The sequence below is a fragment of the Meriones unguiculatus genome, chromosome 4, assembly GCF_030254825.1.
Source record: "Meriones unguiculatus strain TT.TT164.6M chromosome 4, Bangor_MerUng_6.1, whole genome shotgun sequence".
In the NCBI taxonomy this organism is placed as follows: domain Eukaryota; kingdom Metazoa; phylum Chordata; class Mammalia; order Rodentia; family Muridae; genus Meriones; species Meriones unguiculatus.
Genome location: NC_083352.1, coordinates 141,725,566 through 141,736,056, shown reverse-complemented (window position 1 = coordinate 141,736,056; position 10,491 = coordinate 141,725,566). Strand labels below are relative to the sequence as shown.

General features: G+C 40.4%; 1 pseudogene; it reads right to left on the bottom strand.

Moving 5' to 3' along the window:
- Positions 1-10,175: 10,175 nt before the first annotated feature.
- Positions 10,176-10,261, bottom strand: LOC132653815 (U6 spliceosomal RNA; annotated as a pseudogene).
- Between the last annotated feature and the right edge of the window lie 230 nt (positions 10,262-10,491).

The window sequence follows — 10,491 nt, the reverse complement described above, 5'->3', positions numbered from 1 at the left end:
CTTAGTTGTTTAATCCAATCACATGCCTTCAATTATGTTTGTGTAATGACTCTCATTCCAGTGAGGCAAGCCTCACTCTCTCCTTTGCTACATTGTTTCATTCTTACAGATGTCAAGAATTAGACAGTGTTCACATTGTGTATAATTAATAAAATATAAGACCCAGTTCTGCATCTGTTATCCCCATTTGTTTTAGCAATCCATAGCCAGTACTGAACCTTGGGGCAATCTTGTTCTATTTGGCCTCATCAGCTCCCATTCCCAGCTGCTGACACATTGACAAATCATACCTCCTTGTCTGAGAAGCTTCTCTCTCTTCCCTTGAAACTTCTCTGCTTCCTTGACATCCAGGAGTTTGAGCTTTCCTACTCATTTTTTTTCCCTTTCATCTAACTTCCATATACACAGCATTTTTTTTGCCAAATGATAGTTCTAATCATATTTCTACAACAATGAGATTTAAGTAATTCATATCCACCAACTAAAGAATAACTTTCAAATTATTGGAAAACAGTATTTCTTTTCTATTTTCAACTTGTCTACTCACAGAACCCATTTCAACTTAGCATTCTTTGTTCACACACATCTTTTCTAGCCCACTACACAATATTTTGTCCTTAAGAAACAGCCTCCCCATCAAGATGGATGGTAGCTCACACCTTTCCCAGCACTTGGAAGGCAGAGGCATATGGATCTCTGGGTTCAAGGCCAACTTGGTTTATAGAGTTATTTGCAGGACAGCCAGGGCTACACAGAGAAACTCCTGTCTCAAGAAACAATGACCCTTCTCAAACTTGCTTTTGACTTTCAAAGAACACGTAGCTGTTAACCATTATAGGATGATTTAAAGTATTTCCTGTAAGGTGAAATTTAGGACTTATAGTTGTGTAATTTTTCAGCAGGAAATATTTTCAAATGCCTGACTAAAAATCTTAAAATAAGCTTTTGGCAGTATATCTTTTCAATTCCAAGAAAAACAAATACCTCAGATCTGTCAGTGCCCTTTCAAACTAGCCCAGAGGTGGGTAAGTAGTTCACTTATGTATGGAACACATACATAAGATGTGCAGTGATCCTCAGCAATGCAAAAAGTAAAAGAGCCAGCCACCATAAAGACCACCAGAAACTTAACAAGTGGGTTTATCCACATGAGGAGAATTGTGGATCATGAAGAGGGGATGTTCATTTTATTGTTGGTGCTGTTTAAGGATATATTACAAAGAAGCTGATACTGTGATACTCGGAGTTTTGGAGGATCCCAATCACACTTTAATAATTACACTTTTAATATTATAAATCTGAGTTGATGCATCTGGTATGAGTATTTATGAGCTTCTGTCTTTAATATTTCATGAAAAGCATTCTGTTCCTTCAGAATAGTGAAAACTATTAAGAGCAGGGAAAAGAAGATAGTTTTAAGTGGCAACATCATTGTTTCTGCACACACACACACACACACACACACACACACACACACACGCACACTGTATGCCTGTATCAATAAAAGAGGCAATGCCCTTTCTGCTTTCTTCTCTTTGGCTGACTTTCTTAGAAGGGAGAGAGTGCACTTCCTGAGCCGCTTCATCCTGGACAAATTTAGACTCAATAACAATACAAATCAATGAATGAAAGTATTTCTAAGTCTCAAAAGTCTGTATTGCTAAATACCTGCTCACCTTATACTCCAAGAAATTTCTTCCCAAAAGAAATGAGTCTGCATATTCACTAATACACATACATGTTCTTTATTCTTAATATTAAAAATGAAGAAACCAAGCTGCATCAAAAGGAGACTGCATGAACATATGTGGTACCTTTATAATTCCAATCACCAGAAATCTTGGAGAAGGTCAGAACAGATTACCTCAGAAGGTGACCTGGAGAGATGGGAATGGTGTGTAGAAGTGGTTCTCAGAATGTGTACCAGAGATCCTTTGGTCCATCCTGTGTTCCCAAGAGCCTACATGGGACATGGGCACACCTCTAGTTTACAGTTCATCTTTGTGGAAGGCCAATATTTGTATGTGTGTGAGTGCGTGTGTACATGCATGCATGTGGAAATGACAGATTAAAAAGAAAATTATTAGAATGCAGAGGATTTCTATGAAGCTTGACATTGAAAGATGTGAGATTATGTAAGCAGTGCCACTTTACCAATGTTTAGTAATGTATTTTTTTCATTAAAAATAGTCCTTTATATTAGTTACAATTTAATATGTAGTAGGTTGATTGTTACTTTACCAAACTGCTAAATATTTCAAAATTACTGTTTTAATTTCTTTTTTTATTCTTTAAGATGTATGGATATAACCTAGAACCTCTGCTCAGATGTAGCCCATGGTAGCTCAGTAACCAATTGGTTTCCCATAGTAAGGGGAACAAGGACTAGTTCTAACAGGAACTCAATGGCTGGCTCTTTGACCTCCCCACCCCCCAAGGGAGGAGCAGTCCTGTTAGGCCACAGAGGAGGACTTTACAGCCAGTCCTGAAGATACCTGATAAAACAGGATCAGATGAATGGGGAGGAGGCACCCCCCATCAGTGGAGTTGGAAAGGGGCAGGGTGGAGATGAGGGAGGGAGGGTGGGATTGGGAGGGAATGAGGGAGCGGGATACAGCTTGGATACAGAGTTAATAAAATGTAACTGATAAGAAAAAAACAATAATAAATAAATAAATAAAAAGATTTATTTATTATTATTTATTTTATTTTTCTCCACTTTATTTTTATTTAATTAATTTTTTAATTTTCATTTTTTTAATATTGATCACAGCTTATTTACTTTGTAACCCAGCCTTATGCCCCTCCTTCATTCCCTCCCAATCCCACCCTCCCTCCCTCATCTCCTGCCTGTCCCTTTCCAAGTCCACTGTTAGGGGAGGTGCTCCTCCCCTTCCATCTGACCCTAGCTTATCAGATATCTTCAGGACTGGCTGCAATGTCCTCCTCTGTGGCCTAGGAAGGCTGTTCCTCCCTGGGGGGTGGTGGGGAGGTAAAGGAGCCAGTCATTGAGTTCATGTCAGAAATAGTTTCTGTTCCCCTTACTAGGGAAACCCACTTGGATACTGAGCTACAATGGGCTACATCCGAGCAGGGGTTCTAGGTTATATCCATACATAGTTCTTGGTTGGAGAAATAGTCTCATAGAGGACCCCCGTGTCCTGATATATTTTGCTCCACAAGGACAAAATATTTTTTTTAATTTTATTTTTCTCATTAGTTACATTTTGTTAATTCTGTATCCCAGCTGTATCCCTCATTCCCTCCCCAATCCCACCTTCCCTCCCTCATCTCCTCCCTGCCCCTTTCCAAGTCCACTGATAGGGAAGGACCTCCTCCCCTTTCATATGACTCTGTTTTGTCAGGTATTTTCAGGACTGGCTGCAAAGTCCTCCTCTGTGGCCTAACAGTACTGCTCCTCCCTTGGGAGGTGGGAGGTCAAAGAGCCAGTCATTGAGTTCATGTTAGAAATAGTCCTTGTTCCCCTTACTATGGGAAATTAATTGATTACTGAGCTATCACGGGTCACATCTGAGCAGAGGTTCTAGGTTTTATCTTCTCATGGTCTTTGGTTGAGTGTCCATCTCAGAAAAGCCCCTGTGCCCAGATATGTTTGGTCCTTGTGGAGCTCCTATCCTTTCCACATCAAACTCCCCTTCTTTCATATGATTCCCTGCACTCTGCCGAGGGTTTGCTTGTGAGTCTTAGTATCTACTTTGGAACACTGCTAGGTAGAGTCTTTCAGATGCTTTCTGCGGTAGACTCCTGTCATACGATCAATGCATATCCCATTTGTCTTTCTAAATGAGGATTGATCATTATACCCCGTGTCCGCTTTCTTGATTATCTTCTTTAGGTGTATAGATTTCATTATGTTTATCATATCTTTTAGGTCTATATAAGCGAGTATATTCCATGTTTGTCTTTCTCCTTCTGGGATACTTCACTCAGAATGATCTTTTCTAGATCCCACCATTTGCCTGCAAATTTCATGATTTCCTCTTTTTTGATTGCTGAGTAGTATTCCATTGTGTAAAAATACCACAATTTCTGTACCCATTCCTCCGTTGATGGACATCTGGGTTGTTTCCAGGTTCTGGCTATTACAAATAAAGGTGCTACAAACATGGTTGAGCAAATGTCCTTATTGTGTACTTGAGCAAATTTTGGGTATATGCCTAGCAGTGGTATAGCTGGGTCTTGAGGAAGCACTATTCCTAATTGTCTGAGAAAGCGCCAGATTGACTTCCAAAGTGGTTGTACCAGTTTACATTCCCACCATCAATGGAGGAGGATTCCCCTTTCTCCACAACCTCTTCAGCATGTGTTGTCACTTGAGTTTTTCATCTTGGCCATTCTGATGGGTGTAAGGTGAAATCTCAGGGTCGTTTTGATTTGCATTTCCCTAATGGCTAATGACGCTGAGCATTTCTTTAAGTGTTTCTCTGCCATTCTATATTCCTCTACAGAGAATTCTCTGTTTAGCTCTGTTCCCCATTTTTTAATTGGATTACTTGATTTGCTGCTTTTCAGCTTCTTTAGGTCTTTATATATACTGGATATTAGCCCTCTGTCAGATAAAGGGTTGGTGAAGATTCTTTCCCAATCTGTAGGCAATTGTTTTGTTTTGATGACGGTATCCTTTGCTTTACAGAAGCTTTTCAGTTTCATGAGGTCCCATTTATTGATAGTTGCTCTTAAAGCCTGTGCTGTTGGAGTTCTGTTCAGGAAGTTGTCTCCTGTGCCAATGAGTTCTAGGCTGTTCCCCACTTTTTCTTCTAACAGATTTAGCGTATCTGGTTTTATGTTGAGGTCTTTGATCCACTTAGACTTTAGTTTTGTGCAGGGTGATAAATGTGGATCTATTTGCATTTTTCTGCATGTAGACATCCAATTAGACCAGCACCATCTGTTGAAGATGCTATCTTTTTTCCATTGAATGGTTTTGGTTGCTTTGTCAAAAATCGAGTATTCATAGGTACATGGGTTTATTTCTGGGCCTTCTATTCGGTTCCATTGATCCTTCTTTCTATTTCTATGCCAATACCATGCAGTTTTTATTACTCTTGCTCTGTAGTACAGCTTGAGATCAGGGATGGAGATACCTCCAGATTATCTGTTGTTGTACAGGGTTGTTTTGGAGATTCTGGGTTTTTTGTTTCTCCATATGAAGCTGAGAATCTTTTTTTCAAGGTCTGAAAAGAATTGAGTTGGTATTTTGATGGGAATTGTGTTGAATCTGTAGATTGCTTTTGGCAGGATGGCCATTTTCACAATGTTAATCCTACCAATCCATGAGCACGGGAGATCTTTCCATCTTCTGAGATCTTCTTCAATTTCTTTCTTCAGAGACTTGAAGTTTTTCTCAAACAGGTCTTTCACTTGTTTGGTTAATATCACCCCAAGGTACTTTATGTTGTTAGTGGCTATTGTGAAGGGTGTTGTTTCCCTAATTTCTTTCTCAGCCCTTTTGTCTTTTGTGTACAGGAGGGCTTCTGATTTTTTTGAGTTGATTTTGTATCCACAAAATATTTTTTTATTTAATTTATTACAATTTATTCACTTTGTATCCCAGCTGTGGCCCCCACCTTTGTCTCCTCCCAATCCTTCTCTCCCTCCCTTCCACCCTCCCTCCCTCTTCTCCTTCTCTAGTCCACTGATAGGGGATGACCTCCTCCTTTTCTATCTGACTCTAGCCTATCAGGTCTCATCAGGGCTGGCTGTATCATCTTCTTCTGTGGCCTGGCAAGGCTGCATCCCTGAGGGAGAGGTGATCAAAGAGTTCATGTCAGTGATAGCCCCTGATCCTTTTACCAGGGAACCCACTTGGAAACTGAGCAGTCTATGAGTTTCCTCTGAACAGGGGTTCTAGGTCCATGCATGGTCCTTGGTTGATTCATCAGTCTCTGGAGGGCCCCTGTGCCCAGATTTTTTTGGTTCTGTTGCTTTCTTTGTGAAACTCCTGTCCCCTCCAGTTCTTTCTATCTCTCCCTTCTTCCATAAGGTTCCCTGACCTCTGACCACAGACAAGATTCACACAAACTTGAATGTATGTGAAGGAGTCCCAAGACTGAAAATTTTAAGTCACTGAATTATAATTTGGTTTGAGTGAAGGTTATGTGGACATAATACTGATTTGGGTGTGCATTTCCTCATCATATGTACATAGTCCAAAACTGTTTAAAATACACAAAGGAAAATAGGTATAAACCAGATGTGGTGGCACATGTGTAATTCTAGCACTCAAGGAGGCAGAGGCAGGCAGATTGCTGTGAGTTTAAGGCCAACTTGGTTTATAAAGTCAGTCTAGGACAACCAAGGCTACACAGAGAAACCCTGTCTCGAAAAACAAAAACAAAAAAATTAAATATATGTTTATGATACAACATAAACTGGGGGGAGTGAAGATTATTGGAAATTATGCCAAAATATCAAAACTTCCTGAAGCCTATAGCAAGTGGGAACCAGCTAAGAGGCATAGTTATCTAAAAGTTTGTTTGGATCACAAAAGTAAATCTTTGTTCCTTTATGGAGAAGTTAGTCCATATCCCTCTTAGAAAGAGTGGGCATTTCTGTGTTAAGGGGTGCAGAGACATGGAGGGGGGAAGGGATGTAGGGAGGGAGGGAGGGAAAGGGATAAGAGAAGCAGGTAGAAGGTCTGATGAAGAGTATGCTTTCTTTATGCTTTCTGTGCTTGTTGGTTTATTGTCAACTTGACACAACCTGGAATGGCTTGGGGAGAGAAAAACTCAACTGAGGAGTTGCCTAAATCAGCCTAGCCAGTGGGAGTGTCTATGGGGCATTGTCTTGATTGCTCATTGCTGGTCAACTAAGTGATCCTGGCTTGTTTGGGGGTGGGAACAGGAGATCATGTAGGGGGAGGACTGATGGAGAGAGTACTGGGAGAGACAATTGAAATGGAGGATGGGCATCTCTGGGACTAGCTAGAAACAAAGGGCAATGGAAACTCCCAGAAATCTATGAGGGTGACCCAAACTAAGACTCCTAGCAATGGGGGATATGATACCTGGACATCTCCTGTAACCCCAGGCAAGACTTCCAGTGAAGGGATTGGGACACCAATGCAGCCACAAAACCTTAGACCTACAATTTGTCCTGCCTACAAGATGTGCAAGGAAAAAGATGAAGGAGAAATTGTAGGAGTGGTCAACCAATGACTGGCCCAGTTTGAGACTCTCATGTCACAAGAGGGGGCCCACCCTGGTTACTGTGAATGATATTCTGCTGTACTTGCAGACAGGAGCCTACCATAACCATCATTAGAAAGGCTTCACCCAGCAACTGATGGAAACCAATGCAGACACCCACAGCCAAACATTAGGCAGAGCTTGGGGAATCTTTTGGAAGAGGAGGAGAAAGAATTGTTGGAGCCAGAGGGGTCCAGGACATCAGAAGAACACCTGCAGAATCAAACCTGGGTCTGTAGGGCCTCACAGAGACTGAACTGCCAACCAGGGAGCCTGCCTGGGACTGATCTCTACACACATGTTATGTTAGGTTCCTACTTGCTGCAGGGCATGGCTGGCATAGCCTGCTCTCTACCTAGGGGCAGGCTTCCCCTCTCCCAGAGGCCCTTCACTATAAAATCCAGACATTTTGGTTCCTCCCAGCCCTTTTGCCCTCATGCCCTTCCTTCTCTCTTTGCCCTTCCTCTACCCCCACTCCCTCTCTCTGCCCTCTTCTCTCCTCTCTGTCTCTTTCTGTGTCTCTCCTCATCTTCTTTACTCTTTCTGCATGTGCTTCTCCCCTCCCCTCTCTTTACTCAAGCTACTCCTAATAAACCTGCATTTATACAATATAGCTTCGTCTTGCTATTAGTTTATTTCATTTTAATCAATCATGTTACAGTTGTGTAGCTTGGTCTTCAAGTGGGACTCCTAACAGTGAGAGCAGGGGCTGTCTCTGACTCTGTTGTCTGCCTTTATGACTCTTTCCTCCTATTGGGCTGTCTCCTATAGTAAAAGAGAATGTGTCTAGTCTTACTGCTTCTTGATATGCCAGAGCTGATTGATATCCATGGGAAGCCTCTCATTTTCTGAAGAGAAATGGAGGAGGAGTGGATGTGGAGGAAGCTGAGGGGAATGACTGGGAGGAGAGGAGGGAGGGGAAGCTGGTCGAGATGTAAAGTAAATAAATAAATGTAGTAATAATAATAATAATAATAATAATGAAATTTGGCTAAATAAAGATGATAGAGCAAGCTAGCAAGCATTATTTCTTCATGGTTTCTGCTTCATGTTTCTGCCTTGAGTTCTCACAATGGTAGCCTGTGGACTGGAGTTGTGAGTTTAAACCTTTTCTACTCTAAGAGCTGCTTTTGGTCATAGGATGTGTTACAGAAAAAGAAATAAACTAGAATACTTTCATTTGGTGTTTCCTACGCCAAGTCCCCAAATTAGCACTGGAAAATGATTTGAACCAATCCAAGAAAAACTAAGAGAGATTGACAGTGAACAACAACAACAACAAAATGACACTCAGGAAAGAACAGATGTAACTACTTGATAAAGATGACAGCTGTCAGCTAAAGAGAAACTGAGCAGTAAACAGATTGGATGTAAGCAGTCCTGAGGGGACTGTGGAGTAATGGAAACAGTAGAGAGGAAATGAGAAAGCCCTTTAGGCTGGGACAGATGGAATTTTTCAGAGATGAGTGTGTCAAAGAATACTACCATTTTGTAATAACCATCCCTGCTTCTGTGTGTGAGAAAGAGGGGAGGGTGTTTCCATTACCTTGGAGGCTACTGGTATCAAACATGTTCAGTGTACATATCAAATACCTGTATAGATTTTTGTCTTTTTTTTATTCTTTTTTTTTATTCAGAAATATCTGTTCAGAGTCTTTGCATTTTTAAAAATTGATTTACTGTCATTTTATCGGTGAGTTGCAGATGTTCATACATTTCAGGTTGAGTCCTTTTTTAAATGTATGATTAAAAAAAAGATTTTTCTCATTCGGTGTCTTGTCTACTTCCTACTCAAACTCTTCATGTTGTATTTTTTAAAGGACAAAAGTTTTGCCAAATGTGGTGGCTCATGCCTTTAATCCCAGACCTCAGGAGGCAGAGGCAGGTAGATCGCTATGAATTTGAGCCCAGCCTGGTCTTCATAGTGAGTCTCAAGCTAGCCAAAGCTACACAAGGCTAGTCTCAAAAATAGAAGAAGAAAAATGTTGTGGTTTTCTTAATGGCATCTAATTTGTTTCTTTTGCTGATTTTTGTGCTTCTAGGGTTGGTCATATCTAAGCAATCATTGCTTAATTTAACATTACTACATTGCATGTTTCCTTCTAATAACTTTATGTATTTATTTATTTACATGGGGTCAAAGTGAGTATGCATGTGCTCTGAGGCACACACGTGTAGGTTAGAGGAAATTTTGCAGAGTCCATTCTTTCCTGCCACCATGTGAGTTCCAGGAATTGAAATGAGTTTGTCAGGTTTAGAGGCAAGTGCTTTTACTGACTTGGCCATCTTGACAGTTCCATTGATCTAACTGTATATGATAAAGAGTCTAGTTTCACTGGCTAACATATAAATATATATAGCTATTCTACCATCATTCTTAAAAAGACTTTTCCCATTGAATAGTCTTAGCACTCTTGTAAAATGTCATGGACTATAAATGTGGAGCTTATGATTACTGTAAAATTTCCATCATGTGTCCTAGACACAGCTCAATATATGAATGACCTTCACCCAGCCAAATCACACGAATTTCTTCTATGTGCTGTTATGCAGCAATTTCCTACAGGATAAAGCATTCCATTTTGGGAGGAAGCTTCTCATGACAAAAGTTTCTTTGATTGTTTTTGTGACTACTAACATTTGTTTAAAACTAACTTCATATATCTAGCCTTTATAATCAGTGGTTTTCAACCTGTGGGTGTGACCTCTTTGGAGGTTTAATGATCATTTCACAGGGGTAGCCTAAGACTATCAGAAAATACAGATATTTACAGTATGACTCATAACAGTAGCAAAATTACAGTTATAAAGTAGCAATGATAATTTTATATTGGGGATTACCACATCATGAGAAACTATAATAAAGGGTCACAGCATTAGGAAGGTTGAGAACCACTGATTTACAATACATGGTATGATTTCACAATCTTTTGCAGGTGAGCGTGAAATCTCCAAAAATTTGAGAAGAAAAATATGGAATGCTTCATGAATGTCTGTGTCATACTAATCATTTCTGTATCATTCTAATTTTAACATATTTGCTGTCAAAGCAAACACAAGACACAAGCAAGTTGAAAGGGAGGTGAAACATTCTGTCTTATTTTCCTGCTGCTGTGATAAAACACCATGGCCAAGACAGCTTACAGAAACAATGCAATTAAATGCACTTACAGTCCAGGAGGGTAGAGCCCATGATGTGGAGAGAATGCATGGTGACAGGTGGGCAGAACAGCAGTTGAGAGCTTACATCTTGATCCACAAAGGAGGCAGAGAAGCATACTGG